Genomic DNA, 14,838 nt, shown 5'->3' with positions numbered 1-14,838 from the left:
GAGGCTCCAAAGATAGTTGTGATGAGTTATAATAACGGGATGGTACACGACATATGTAAAAAGATAATTGTTGCATTTGATCCCATTATTATCATGAAAGGCGTCATGTGTGATTTTGCATTGAAAAAATATTTTATCATTTAACCTAAAAATGTATATAATTTTCAAAGAGTTTCCACAGTTAAATTAGTTTTCACGCATAAGGTTTGGGTGCATCATATGGCTTAGTTCTCTCGGGCCGGCTAGTGTGCCAGGTGTTGGTCACGTGATTTTGGGTCGTGAAAAACTTGTCATTAGAGCACTAAGTTGTAAGTCGATTCCTACAAAGTCTATGGAGTTGTGTCAAGTAGAGTCCCTCTTATCGGTGTGTCGCCAACCACACTTATATCGAGGAGGCTACAAGAACATTTAGGGAGTTTCACTTTTTTCATAATCTAGATCGTGCATTGTGCCTGAAATGAGAGACATGGTTCTCGGGCGTATTGATTACCTGACGTGGTAGATATAGAAGTAAGGAGCACAAATCTCAAGGTTCAAGATATTACACGTGCTGCTTGAAAAATAGCTGGGAAGTATCAGACTATCCATGAATGAAATGATAGGTTAAGGTCGAGAACATATTTAAAAAAATGATATAGTCGAGATATGCAATTGTGGTGAGTGAGAATCATACGTTGAATTTTGAGAACTCGTGAAAAAGAAAATGAGGTGTGATGTCAGTTACTACTGTCAGAATTGAGCTAGAATGTACAAAGAACAATACTGGAGGATGTGAAAGAGGGAACCTCAAAAGGGTAAGGCCCTAGTCTAGAATTAGATTCTTAGTTAAGATGTCTAGACGATTGGTCACTCTGACGGTCACCACTAATGAGTATGGCAAAGGTACAAACAAGAAAAATACAATGGTTCCAAGATAAATGGGAAGGTTGTATCTCAAATTATCGTGATGAGATGTCGAGGAATGGTAAGAATTGAATTGGTAAGAGAATGTGAATCAACCAAATTTGTAGCAATCACATTGTGACTTATAAGAACGAAGATTTATTTGGGATAATGTCAAGAATGACCAAAAACATCTCTAAAAAAGGGGGTTGTAAGGAAACCTTCAAGACTTTCAAAAGGTGAACGAGTCAAGATTCAAGAGATGATCCTCACTCTCACTATAGATTGGGAGACTCTCGATATGACGAGATCGTCATTATGTGTGATGACCCAAAGAGTCATCTTTTATTTTAGAAACCGATTCCGTTTTACGAGGCCTTAGAACCTCCATTTATCTCTACTCGGTTTGCGTGCGCAGTCCGGGCTCGTATCCGAAAATCTTTTAAGTGGAAAAAAATTGAGAAAAGATAATTTTTTTGGCTTAAAAAGATGATTTAGTTGACTTCGGTCAATATTTTGGGTAAACAAACCCGGACCCATGATTTGACGGTCCCATAGGGTCCATAGTAAATTATTGGACTTGGGCGTATGCCCGAAATCGAATTCCGAGGTACCTAGACCGAGAAATAAATTTTTGAAGAAAACGTTAACTGAAAATATGATGGTTTTTGGAAATTGAATAATGTTTGATATTGTTGGTATCGGGCTCGTATTTATGTTCCGAAGCCCGGTACAGGTCCGTTATAATATTTAAGCCTTATCTGTGAAATTTGGTGAAAAACAGAAGTAATTTGACATGATTCGGACCATTGGTTCAGAAAATAAGAAGTTTGAACTATTTTGAAAATTTCATGAGTTTTGGTGTTGAATTCATAGTTCTATATGTTATTTTGGCGATTTGATCACGCTAGCAAGTTCGTATGATGTTTTAACACTTGTGTGCATGTTCGGTTTGGAGCCCCGAGGGCTCGGGTGAGTTTTGGAGAGGCTACGGGGTGTTTTAAGCCTTAAGAAAATTGCTGGTGTGTTGCAGATCTGCAGTGCGAAGTTTGGCTCGCAAATGCGAGCACCGCATTTGCAAAGAATCATCGCATTTGCGATGATTGGGCTGGGTGGGGACTTCGCATTTGCGAAGTTCATCGTCGCAATTGCGACTTGCACAGTGACCGCATTTGCGAACAATTGTTCATATTTGCGAAGGCAGCAGGCCAGGCCAAGCTTCACATTTGCGAAGCCTTGGTCGCATTGGTGAACCTGTGATCGCAAATGCGATTCCTGCAACTATGTAAAACACAACTTAGACGGGATTTTCAACTCATTTCTCAAATTTTCAAACCCTAAGCTTCCATAGGTGATTTTCTAAAGAGGAGTTTTTCCCAAAATCATAGGTAAATGATTTCTAACTCATTTCCTTCAATCTATTTCATCTTTTCACAAGATTTCATCACAAAATCTAGGGATTTTCATGAAAAATTGGGTGTTTTTAGGTAGAATTTAGAAATTTTAAAATTTGGGGATTTGGGCCTCAATTTGAGGTCAGATTCCAAAATCAATTGTATATCCGGGCTCGGGAGTGAATGGGTAATCGGGTTTTGGTCCGAACTTTGAGTTTTGACCAAGCGGGCCTCGGGTTAATTTTTGACTTTTGGGGGAAAATGTTGGGAAATCTATAGTTATGCATTAGAATTGGTTTCTTTAGCGTTTATTGATGTTATTAAGTTAATTATGGCTAGATACGAGTGAATTAGTGGTGGAAGCGAGGTAAAGCGGTGATTGAGCTTTGAAATACCCGTTGGCTTGAGGTAAGTGTTTGGTATAACCTTGGCAAATGCGACCAAGGCTTCGCAAATGCGAAGCTTGGCCTGGCCTGCTGCCTTCGCAAATGCAAACAATTGTTCGCAAATGCAGCACTGTGCAAGTCGCAATTGCGACGATGAACTTCGCAAATGCGAAGGTCCCCACCTAGCCCAATCATCGCAAATGCAAAGTCTGCAGATCTGCAACACACCAGCAATTTCCTTAAGGCTCAAAACACTCCGTAGCCTCTCCAAAACTCATCCGAGACCTTGGGGATTCAAACCGAACTTGCACACAAGTGTTAAAACATCATACGAACTTGATCACGCAATCAAATCGCCAAAATAACATATAGAACTATGAATTCAACACCAAAACTCATGAAATATTCAAAATAGTTCAAACTTCCTATTTTCTCAACCAATGGTCCGAATCACGTCAAATTACTTCCGTTTTTCACCAAATTTCACAAATAAGGCTTAAACATTATAACGGACATGTACCGTGCTCCGGAACCAAAATACGCGCCCGATACCAACAATATCAAACATTATTCAATTTCCAAAAACCACCCTATTTTTTAGTTAAAAATTTTCTTCAAAAATTCATTTCTCGGGCTAGGGACCTCGGAATTCGATTCCGGGCATATGCCCAAGTCCCATATTTTACAACGGACCCAACTGGACCATCTTTTTAAGCTAAAAATTATCTTTTCTCATTTTTATTCAAAAAAAAGCTTTCCGGATACGCACCCGGACTGCGCACGAAAAATCAAGGAAAGATAAATGGAGGTTTTTAAGGCCTCGGAACACGAAATCGGTTTCTAAAATAAAAGATGACCCTTTGGGTCATCACATTCTACACCTCTAAAACAACCGTTCGTCCTCGAAAGGACATAGAAAAGTACCTGAGTCGGTGAAAAGATGGGGGTATCTGCTCCACATATCGGACTCGGACTCCTAGGTAGCTGCCTCGACAGGATGACCTCTCCACTGAACACGAACCGAAGGATAATTCTTCGATCTCAACTGACGAATCTGCTGGTCAAGAATAGCTACCGGCTCCTCCTCGTAGGTTAAATCCCTGTCCAACTGGACAGTGCTGAAGTCTAACACGTGGGATGGATCGTCGTGATACTTCCGAAGCATGGACACATGAAACACTGGATGCACAGCTGATAACTTCGGCGGCAACGCAAGTCTGTAAGCCACCTCTCCCACTCGGTCAAGGATCTCAAAAGGCCCAATGAACCTAGGTCTTAGCTTGCCCTTTCCCCGTTTCCCAAATATTGCTTTCTTGCCTTAATTGCTACTTCCTTAACATTTCTTCCATGTCTAATTGCTTCTTGTTAACTGGTATTTTCTTTATTGAGGTATTATTTGTAATGCAGTTTCATTTTATTACCTTGTTTGATTATGTTGGTTATTGGTGCTTCATGGTACACTTAGGTTGGTCTCGCTGTGTAGCTTTGAACTGGTGAAGATTTATACTTGTAGTGATATTCCATCGTGTTGGTTAGTGGAATAAGTGTTGTGGAGGACTTGAGATGATTTGTGAAACACTTGTCTTTATCTTGTGATTTGTGCTTGTATATATATATATTAGGATCGGGTTGCACGCCGCAACAGGAGGCATAAGGGTGAATGTGATTGTCTGGTGGGATCGGGTTGCACGCCGTAACAAGGAGTAATAAGGGTGGACAGGTGGGATCGGGTTGCACGCCGCAACAGGAGGAATAAGGATGATTTATTGAGGAGTAATAAGGTTGGACTGGTGGGATCGGGTTGCACGCCGCAACAAGGAGTAATAAAGGTGAATATTTATAATGTTATTGATGATATCGTGGGATCGGGATGCACGCTGCATCAGTTGTTGTTTACGCATTCATTTCTATTGAGGTTCATTTCTGTGATATTGAAACTTCCTTAAGGATTGGTTACAGCTGAGTATTGGTAGAACGACCAGTTTCCTTACTTATTTAATGCAAGTTACCGCTTTATTTCATTCTGTATTTCCTTTCTGTTTTAGTATAAACTGTTACAGGTTGTATATGTTGTTATGCCGCGTCGTAGCCTCGTCACTACTTCGTCGAGATTAGGCTCGGCACTTACCAGTATATGGGGTCGGTTGTACTGATACTACACTCTACACTTGTTGTGCAGATTTTGGAGCTAGTGGCTGATCGAGAGGTTGGTTGCTGCTACTGCATTTATGAGACCCAAGGTAGTCCTGCAGGCATCCACAGGCCCTGGCGTCCCCTTCTATCTTTACTGCATTCTGTTTTACTTTTCCCCGAGACAGATGTATATTTTTCTTTCAAACCAATGTTTGTAATATTCGTAGATTGTTCGTGAGTTGTGACACCAGTTTCTGAGTGGTATTTATTTCGATTTTCGTTATTAGCATAAAGATAATCTTTTAAACTGTGTTCTTCCGTATTTATTTCCGTTGATTTACTTTCGTTAAGTTTTAATTATTAAAAGATAAAGGTAAAAGGTGAAATATTCTATAACAGTGGCTTGCCTAGCGAGTACAATGTTAGGCACCATCACGGTTCCGGCGGTGAGAATTCGGGTCGTCACATTATGGTAATTTCACATGTAAGGAAATTAATTGTAAGTAATAAAATGTCACGTATGGGCGAAAGTTCAGGGTATTCGAAGCATGTCATAAGTATAAGAAGGGTAGGTGAACCTTGATGCATCCTAGATAATGAATGAGATATTAATGGATGTTAACATTCACTGATACATACCAAGGTATGCATAGATGAGTTAGGTGGACTTAAATGGGTAAGTGAAAAAAAATGATAATAATAATAAGGCATGATATACACAAAAGGTGTAACTTGAAAAGGTACAAGAAGCAACATAGGTTACCATAGAAGGTAAAATAATGTGGAATGACAACCTTGTATTTGACTAGTTGGGATAAACCTTTCCTTCTGAACTTGTGAGAATTGAGAATTTTCAAAGGTAAGCTCCAAAGTACCTATACATGTATCAAGTGGATTGATTAAATCAGGATTTGACGGAACCTTATGAATTAAGAGAAATAAATATTTGAAATGATGTATGAGGCAAGGTAACAATTTATGGCAAGTTGTCAATATTATATATGTTGTTGGAGCTGGGCTCCAAACTATAAGGGTTGCTTTTTATTTTTCTTAGAGCAGTCTGATCACTTAAGGCTCAAGAACTTTAAAATGGGAATGGCACGTTTGGGAGTTGAGCGGTTACAAGTATTCCAATTCTACGGAGTGACGCATTAGAAAACCCTAACATATTATGCATGAGGATGAGGTTGAAGATACTATGGAGGTACAAAGAAAATTATCATACGATGATCGGGTACCCCACGAACCAGATTCTATGAATAGTGGGAAATATCCAAGTACTTATATTAATTGCACGAAGCATGATGATGTTAAGATGGAATATTGACTATAGTCAATATGATATGAAGATGGATTGTACGCTTCTTATATGTAGCATTCTAAAAATTGTGTATGGTATGGAAAGTTGTATGAATGTTATGTGGGTTTAGCCTAAGGAGTCATACTTGTTAAAATACATAAGCATGAACTGCGAAGTGTAAGGTTGTCGTACTTTCTACAAAGGTATTTCAGCATGGATTGAAGGGTATAATGTCAGAAAAAGGATTCTGAAGATAAAACGAACTTGAAAGGTGATATGTTAACCACATTATTATTGCAAGGGAAGGAGATGATGATACTTAACAACATGAATTGTGGTTATAAGTGTCATGATACTTTCATATTGAGAAGAGCAAAGAAATCCTTAACGAGAATAACCAATCTATCCTATTTGCAAAACAATAAGCAATACAAAAGTAATGACGAAATAAAGCCGAGGCTTGATGGGAAAAAAATGGTGAAATGAGATTTCAAGTCGAGGAATAAAGAACTTGTAGTATCATTTGAGCATGTATATGATCAGATAGAAGTTTACCTGCGAGGTAAGAATTTAATAAAGTCTTTGAGTGTTAGGTTTAAACATAAAATTTGGGTTTTACGCATAAGTGGGGGAGAACCAGAGCAGGTAAAAATAACCTTATAGGTATGATTGGAAAAAAGAAAAATTGTATTCACAAAAGCAAGAAGAAAGGAAAACTTTCGGTAAGATTCATGATGAAATGAGTTAAATAACTATAAAGTGCTGCTATAACAATCACATGTTTATCACGAGTAATATTTACAATGTTTAATATCGGGTTATTAAAGGTACTATCTAATAGTCAAAGATTTAATGGGCTACTCGAATAGATTTCTACAACTTAGGAAGATGAGTCACTTGAATTAAATTCAACCTTTTGCAGAAAATGAGAAAGTATGTTGGTTATACATTGACTTATTAGAACAATGAGGGCTATAAATGAGGATGAATTATGTGCACATTTGAAATGAAATGAGGCAGAAAATAAATTATGCTATGAATATTCCTAAATAAGAAATACTCTTGCAAACCAAAGTAAAGTACTTTAATAAGAGGCGCGGGGTCAGGGAAGAGTACTAATACCAAAAGGGTATCTTCATGAGAGCGTGGAACTGGAGTGTGAAAAACCTATGGACTATGGTAGCATTGCTATGGTAGGCACAGAAGTAAATGTAATTTGAATTTTTGATAGAAAAATATCACAAAAAACTCGATGATATTAATGAGTTGGTTAAGGTTAAGAAAAAGGGAAATATGTACATTCATGTTCGAGAGTGAGTGGCAAATTACCTCCATAAAATGGAAGAAAGTAGGGTGAATATTTTTCATAGAGAAAACTTATTGTTGAAGGTAACTATCAAGTTGGGATCTTAGGTTACAAGGGTAAGTGGAGATGTGAAGTACCATGTGATGGATGTATTTAAGTAATCAAATATCGTATTGGTCTTCGGAAGGAATAGAACATTCAAGAAATTTAGAAGATTAGAGAACATTAAAAGTCCCAAGTGAACAAGTTATGGCTGAAACATGATTTGTAAACAAATCAATTTGAATGTACTGTTTATGAGAAAATTTCGAGGCTATGAATTAGAATATGGCAATTTTATAAGTACCATGGGGTCAAAGTAACTTCACATTCTACAAAATTGAGCCATAGCTTCGAGGAAGCTCGGAATTCGGGCAACATAAGAATCAATCGTTCTTTATTATTCAGAAAATAGATTTATGAAAATTCCAACCATGGATAGATTTTAGTTTAGTTGAAGATACTTTTCAAGTATGACTTGGCGCATATATGATGAAAAACTGCAAGTATGTACAGTAGTAATATGAGGCTATGTCTCTAATGTTGATATGAGCAGTATGCGGGTATGTTACCAGTAAAAAGGTTTCAATATATTAGATTTGATATACTTATTGTATATGCACGATCGTGTAGGGCCTAGATGTGATTTTATATGGTACATTATTGGTTGTTTAGCCATACCATTGTTGGTGAATGGCTTGTTCCGGACATGTTATAAAATTTTGTTAGTCCCAATTAAAGGGGATACTCTGCCGAAAACTTTGAGAATTTGGAAAGTAGCCAAATTTTAGGCCTTAAGGAACTTGACATTTTGGAAGAATATCTATGAACCATATGAAGTCAAGAATAATTAAAGATGATGGTTAAGGTAAAAGGAGTATAACATCATGTTTAATAATGGCTTGTAACATTCGAGGACGAATGTACTTAAGTGGGGGAGAAATGTAACACCCCGGAAAAATGTCGAAGTGTTTTAAGGCTATTAAGAAAATTAACATGTGCTAATTATATTAATTCAGATGTGAACAAGGACTAATGATATGAAGGATATCAATTGATCATGGTAATATGTTTACGAGGTATATTGATAATAGTTTATGGTCTAAGAAACTAGAAGTGTTAAAACAAGGAGAATTTGTCTGAAACCATCCCGAAACATACCCGAGGCCCCAAGGACCCCAACCAATAACACCAACCAGTTCCCAAATACGCAATAAACCTGCTCGAGGTCTCAAATCGCACCAAATAACATCAAAACTGTGAATCGACGATAAAACCATTCTTTAAACTTTCAAACTTTCAAACTTCGACGAACGCATCTGAATCACACATAAACATTTTGGAATGACGCAAAATTTTAAGTACAAGTCACAAATAACAATACGAACTATTCCAAGGCTCATAATCCCAAATGGACACTAGTAATTCCAACATCCACCTCGAGTCAAACTTAAGAAATTCTAAAACCTTACAAAATGCCAACTTTCAACAATAAGCGCCGAAACGCTCCCGGCCTACCCAAATCTCGATCCAAACATATGCCCAAGTCCAAAATCATCATACGAACCTATTGAGGCATATGAATCCATGTCCTTTACTCAAAGCGTTGACTCAAGTCAAACTTGCCTTAGGCCACTATTATGGAATTAAGTATTCTAAATTCAACCGGAATCCTTCCAAAACAAAATCAACCACCCCGCAAGTCATAAAATAGTAAAATCACATTCGGGAAGTCTTAAATAGGGGAACGTGGATCTATAAATTAAAACGACCGGTCGGGTCGTTACAATAAGTTGGATTGGTTCGGATTTTTCTATTACCAAATCAAATCAATAGTGTCGGATTTTTAAAACTATAAAGCTAACTAAACCAACAAAGTCGGGTTTTTCAATATCGATTTTTCTTGGATTGTTCGATTTTTTTCGGGTTTCGAGTTTTTTGGTAAAGTCTTCATAGCACAAAATATGTAACTTGTTCTCCAAATATTTCTTAAGTCCTAGTAATATGCAACTATATAATGTATTTTCCAATAAAATAAAACAATAATATGAGATAAATCATTGCATTATACTAAAATATTCAATAACAAAGATAATATAATCATATAAAGCAGTTATTGCTAATTAATAAGCCACAATAAAAATTAACATAATCCATAAATACTAATATAGGTCATGCTAAAATAAGTATATCTAATAAGTACTATTAATTACATAACTAAGTATTAAAGAAAATAATAAACTAAGTTATACATTTTCATTATAAGCTAGTGTAAAACTATACATAGATATCCATCACTATCGTCATTTTTAGTGTTGAATTCAATTTTTTTTGTTAGCATTAGTATTGATTTGAACTTTGTTTGATTTACTAAATTTGTAGGCTATAAAATTTACTTACCATTCAAGAATGTTAAGTCCATACTTGAAACAATACGTTACGAGATAAAACTATGAAAAAGTTTATGAAATATTTATAAATTACATTACAATAAATATTTATACGTATAAAACTTTTTTAAAAATTGTATAAATACACTATCGGGTTGGTTTGGTTTTGGTTTGGCTTTTTTAGTTAAAACCAAACCAAACCAATAATGATCAGGTTTTTTTTCCAATACCAAACCACAATGTTTACCTTGAAAATGGTAATAACAATTAGATTTGATTTTGTGGTTCTAGAAATATGTGATTTATTTTTATGCTAATTGTTAGGCAATAGATGCTAAGTGAAGGCTTAGAAAGTAAGATAATAGCTTGTAGACAATGTAATAATCAAACCGAATGGCTGAAAATCGGGGCCTCGAGCTTTCGTATACGGGGCCTCAAGGTCGAGTCGGATGCCCGGCTGAGGGCAGTCGATGGAGGATTAAAAGTTATGATAAATTTGACGGTGGCTCTTTATGACCAATAATGAGCAATAAATGAAGAACAAGTAATGAAATGTAGTAAATATAAGTAAGATATAAATGTAAGCAATAGAATCAAATAGAGAGTATGTTTGAGTTAGAGAGCAGAGAATGTTCTTGTATTGAATGTAGTGTGTTGTATATCGTGTAACTTGTCTTTACAAAATGACAAGGGTCCCCTTTATAGATGGGGGGAATCCCAACATAGTACAAATGCATCTATTTCAAAGATAGAGCTGGTACAACCATTTAATGCCATGGTACGGGTTTGAACTAGCCTAATAGACTTGGTCAGCTTTAATCATGTGACTAGGGAACTTCCCGCTAGTGCATCGTAACTGCTGGTTTGCACTGCCTCGAGGTCGATCATTACGAACCCTTGGGGGCGAACTTCGAGCTAGACTTTAAACCTTCCGAGGGTGGTCTCTACGAGGCGCCCTAATGATCACAAAATCGAGCCCTCTGATTTTTACCGTATACAGATAGTCCCCGCATTTCTTAGAAAAAATTATGAGAAACGATTTTGACACCGATCTCCTCAAGCCTCTTGCGATGATGTCCTGTTTATGACGTCAGCTTTCGCGATAAATGAGACGTCCCATCGGTACGTCTTTCCTAGGAACATTTGATGTAGCGCCAGTTTACTTTCTGAAGGCGATAATTTCGCCGCCGATCCGTCTCCCAACAGGCATTGATTGCGCGTGTTGATCCGTTTTCCAAAGACATTGATTGCATCGTCGGCATGTTTCCCAAAGGCATTGATTGCGCTGTTGGTTACGCTACCTCCTTTCTATATAAATGGAAGCTTTCTTGAATCAAAACATCATTCAGTCATTCTTCAACAGCCTTTGACTCCTTACTTCTCTTCGTCTTCATCCAATTATTTTTCCCATGTTTAAAGCCTGTGGCCATAAGGTCACATGGTAGTGTTATCGCCAGTTATGTTATGGCTCTTTCTCAGAGCTTTCTCCTACCGAGTGGGGTTACACTGGTTTTTTGTTGTTGTTGTTGTTGTTGTTATTGCTGTCATTGCTGGCTCGAGACGATGAGAGAGGGGCGCCGAATTCTTCCTACTCAGGAAGATATTCGAACTTTACACTCCTGCTCCGGAGGATGTTCGAACTTTACTGCTCACCTTCCTTCTTCGGCCTGGTGTGGCGCTTCACCCCTTTTACTTTCCGTGGAGTGAAGCGGCACTACAAGCTACTAACTTGCACGGCTCAATGTTCCAAGAAGTGGAATCAAAGTAGCCGTGCCGGTAAGGCCTACGCTCGCAAAGTCTTCCATCAAGCTGTAATTTTCTCGGCCTGCTAATAGCTTTTGCTCTTGGGCTACGGCCTCTTCTTCATCTTTTTTTGCTTCTTCTTCATCGTTTTCTACTTCTTCTAGATCCTCAAAGACGCCGTTTGGAAGACCGAGCTGAGGCCCCCTAGGAAATGGTTCTCGAAGATATTACCCCCGAGGGTGTACCCCCGAGAATGGATTAGACTTTTAGCTGTTATATATATATATATATATATATATATATATATATATATATATATATATATATATATATTGCTTCTTTGTTTCTACGTATGGACCCTCCGTGGGCTTTTGTAATCATCGTTTGTTAATACAAAAATGTTTCTTCAATTTGTCTCTGATTTGTGCTGGATTTCCCTTTATTTGCGTTTGTGAAGAATCTGAGCATGTAGCTTTACCCATTGGTCTGAGTATCAGATCCGGGTATAGGTATTCCCTGGAACCCTCCGCCGTTCCTCGGACTGAGCCTGGATTGAATTGATACAAACTTAGGCCACCGGGGCCTTTGTACTTGAATTGAGCGAGAGTGAGGCTTTGAGTTTTAAAATGAATTTTAGCCTTTAAGGCCCCGTGATAGTCCTCGAGGGAGATTTTACTTGACCATCTGAGAATAAAGATAGCCCTTAGACTTTCACAGACAGTCCCCGAGTGAGAGTTTGCTTGAGCTCGGGCAGCCTAAAAAATTTGATTTGAACTTAGAATGGAGATAGCCCTGAGGCATGACAGAAAGATCCCAGATGAGGGTATTCTTGGGCTCAGATGGCCCCAAATTAAAGTAATCAAGAGAGCACTTAACTTGATCCGAAGGCGAAAATAGCCCTGGCCGAAAATCAAAAGGGCTTCAATAGTAATTCTCGAATGAAAACTGGCTCGGGCTTGGGTAGCTCGAGGGTCAAAGAATCGGGTGAATGACCCGCATTTGCAATAGCAGAAATCCTCGAGGTAGGGTACCACCTCGAGGTCAGGCTTATATGAGTAGCTCTTTAGATCTTATCTGTCGTTTTGACAGAGATCCTCGAGATCGGGCACCATCTCGAGGCTCATAGCGATATTAATGACCCCTTAAACCCTATATTCATGGAAGTAGAAATCCTCAAGATCGGGTACCATCTTGAGGCTAGGTTGATGCGGGGGTCTTTCATTCCCAAAACGTTGTACGACAACGTTAATCGTATGACATGGTTATGAAACGACCAAGATGATCCCACCGGTACATCTTCCCAAAGTAATAATGGCTTAGTCAGTATTTTTAATTGGCCTTTGAGGCAGGCGGACAGTCGTCGCTTGCTCTATATATAGGTTTGTCTTCCATCCTTTGAAGATTATGCTATTCTGAGTAGATATCCTCCTTCATAGAGTTCTTCTTTCTCTGTTAGGTCTTTCACCATTTTAACTTTGAAGCCCACGCTCAAATTCCCGCTCCAATTCTCTGATTTTACCTCAGTTATGGCTGCTACGCCAGGATCCGTTCAGCAAGGAGAAGGAAGTTCCACCTCCAGTTCCCGCTTGGCTGGTGGTGCGCCGCTGGTGTCAGGCGAGCTAACCTCGGGACATTTTGTTTCGAGGAGGGACTTTTTGTCTGAAAAACCTCCCAATACTCAGGGTCATTGGGAGTATGCCTCAAGTTTATTTCTTTAATAGGATAGGGGCACCTCGAGTCAGTGAGGAAAGACTGTGGATGGGGGAAAAGGTGGTACTGCAGGTACCTTCCCCTGAAGAGAGCATCATGGATCATGCCGAGGGGTTTAATTGAACGTATACACGTACCCCTTTACGTTGGGCCCCCTTGATAGGGTTGTGCTCAACTTCTGTCGAAAGTATCGGGCTACCTTGGCACAGGTTCATCCGTCATTTCGGAGGATAGTATTGATGATGAGATTCTTTGCGGAGGAAGCAAGGCTTGAGTTCACCCTTAGTCATCTCATCAGGCTATACTGGCCTTTTCGCCACCAAGGCCTGTTAACCCTGCGATGCCGATCCACCAGGCCCTTTTTGTCGATGATGAAGAAGATGGGGACCGAGGATGGATGAACGGATTCGTCCGAATACAAACTGCTGACATTATCCCCGCGGACTTTCTGCCATTTCCTGAGGAATGGAATTTTACACGTAAGTGGTACACTTGCCTTCGTTGTTTTGCTTATGGCGGAGGCGGGCTCCATAAATATACCTTTCTTTCCCTTTCTGCAGCAATTCCATGGATGCCATACGAGGTCCCCGACCTGGCGATTGGTTTGGAAGTTGGCAACCTACCCGACTTATGATGATTGTAAGTGGCCAGACTTGTCCAAGGGTAGATGGGAGGCAAAACACCATGGTACGTGCTATGTGATTTGCTCCTTTTATGAAAGGCACTTTCTTTTTATGCGTACTAACTCCGTCATCGTAGGCATTGGGGAGTTCTTTGAGGTGAGATCGTGCCCTCTCGGAGAGGGAGAAGGATCGTCAGCTTCTAGGCCGAGGAATAGTAATAATAAGCGAAAAGGGCCCTCGCAGGGCGACGATGCTTATAGCCGGATGAGTCCAGCCTAGAGGCTCGGAGAGGATGCATCAGTCGAGCCTTCAGCGCCTGAGATCTCTGGCTTTGGAAAAATGGTCCTTCCTCCACTGCCATCTTCTTTTCCCGTCGAAGGTACCTCGAGGAACGAGGGTTCTCTGCCGCCGACTTCTTCTCCCATTGAAGGGAGGGATGCTCGAAGCTAGGGGCCACATATATTGAGCGACCGTATCCCAACCGGGAGCGGTTTTACTAGGGTTGATGGAGCCAGACTAGTAGATGTGCGCTCGACTTTTGAGGAAGCTCAGCGGCTCTACTCTGTGGTGAGTTTTGGCCGATCAAATCGGTTCTTTAGTTTTTGTAATTTTTTCTCTCTTATCGAGTTTCCCCTTCATAGGCTTTTAACAAGCTCAAGTATGAGATGTTCCGTCATGAGGCCAGTCTACGAAAAGCCGTGGATAGGGAGAAATCCCTCAGGCTTCTTTGCGATGAGAGAGAAGATGAGTTGGCACATTTTGCGGTATGAGGTGAGTCGATGTCTGGACTACGAAAGCTACCTCGAGGAGCAGGTAATTTTTGTTCCAAGGGAGTGCGTGTTTCTTCTTCTATCATATGAGGGTAATGTTTCGTTTTCTTCAGTTGCAGAAAAAGATGGAGGACCTGGAACGCCTTTGGAGCGAAGTTGGTC

The sequence above is a fragment of the Nicotiana attenuata genome, chromosome 5 (assembly GCF_001879085.1).
Source record: "Nicotiana attenuata strain UT chromosome 5, NIATTr2, whole genome shotgun sequence".
Classification (NCBI taxonomy): Eukaryota; Viridiplantae; Streptophyta; class Magnoliopsida; order Solanales; family Solanaceae; genus Nicotiana; species Nicotiana attenuata.
This window is presented reverse-complemented; position numbering follows the sequence as displayed.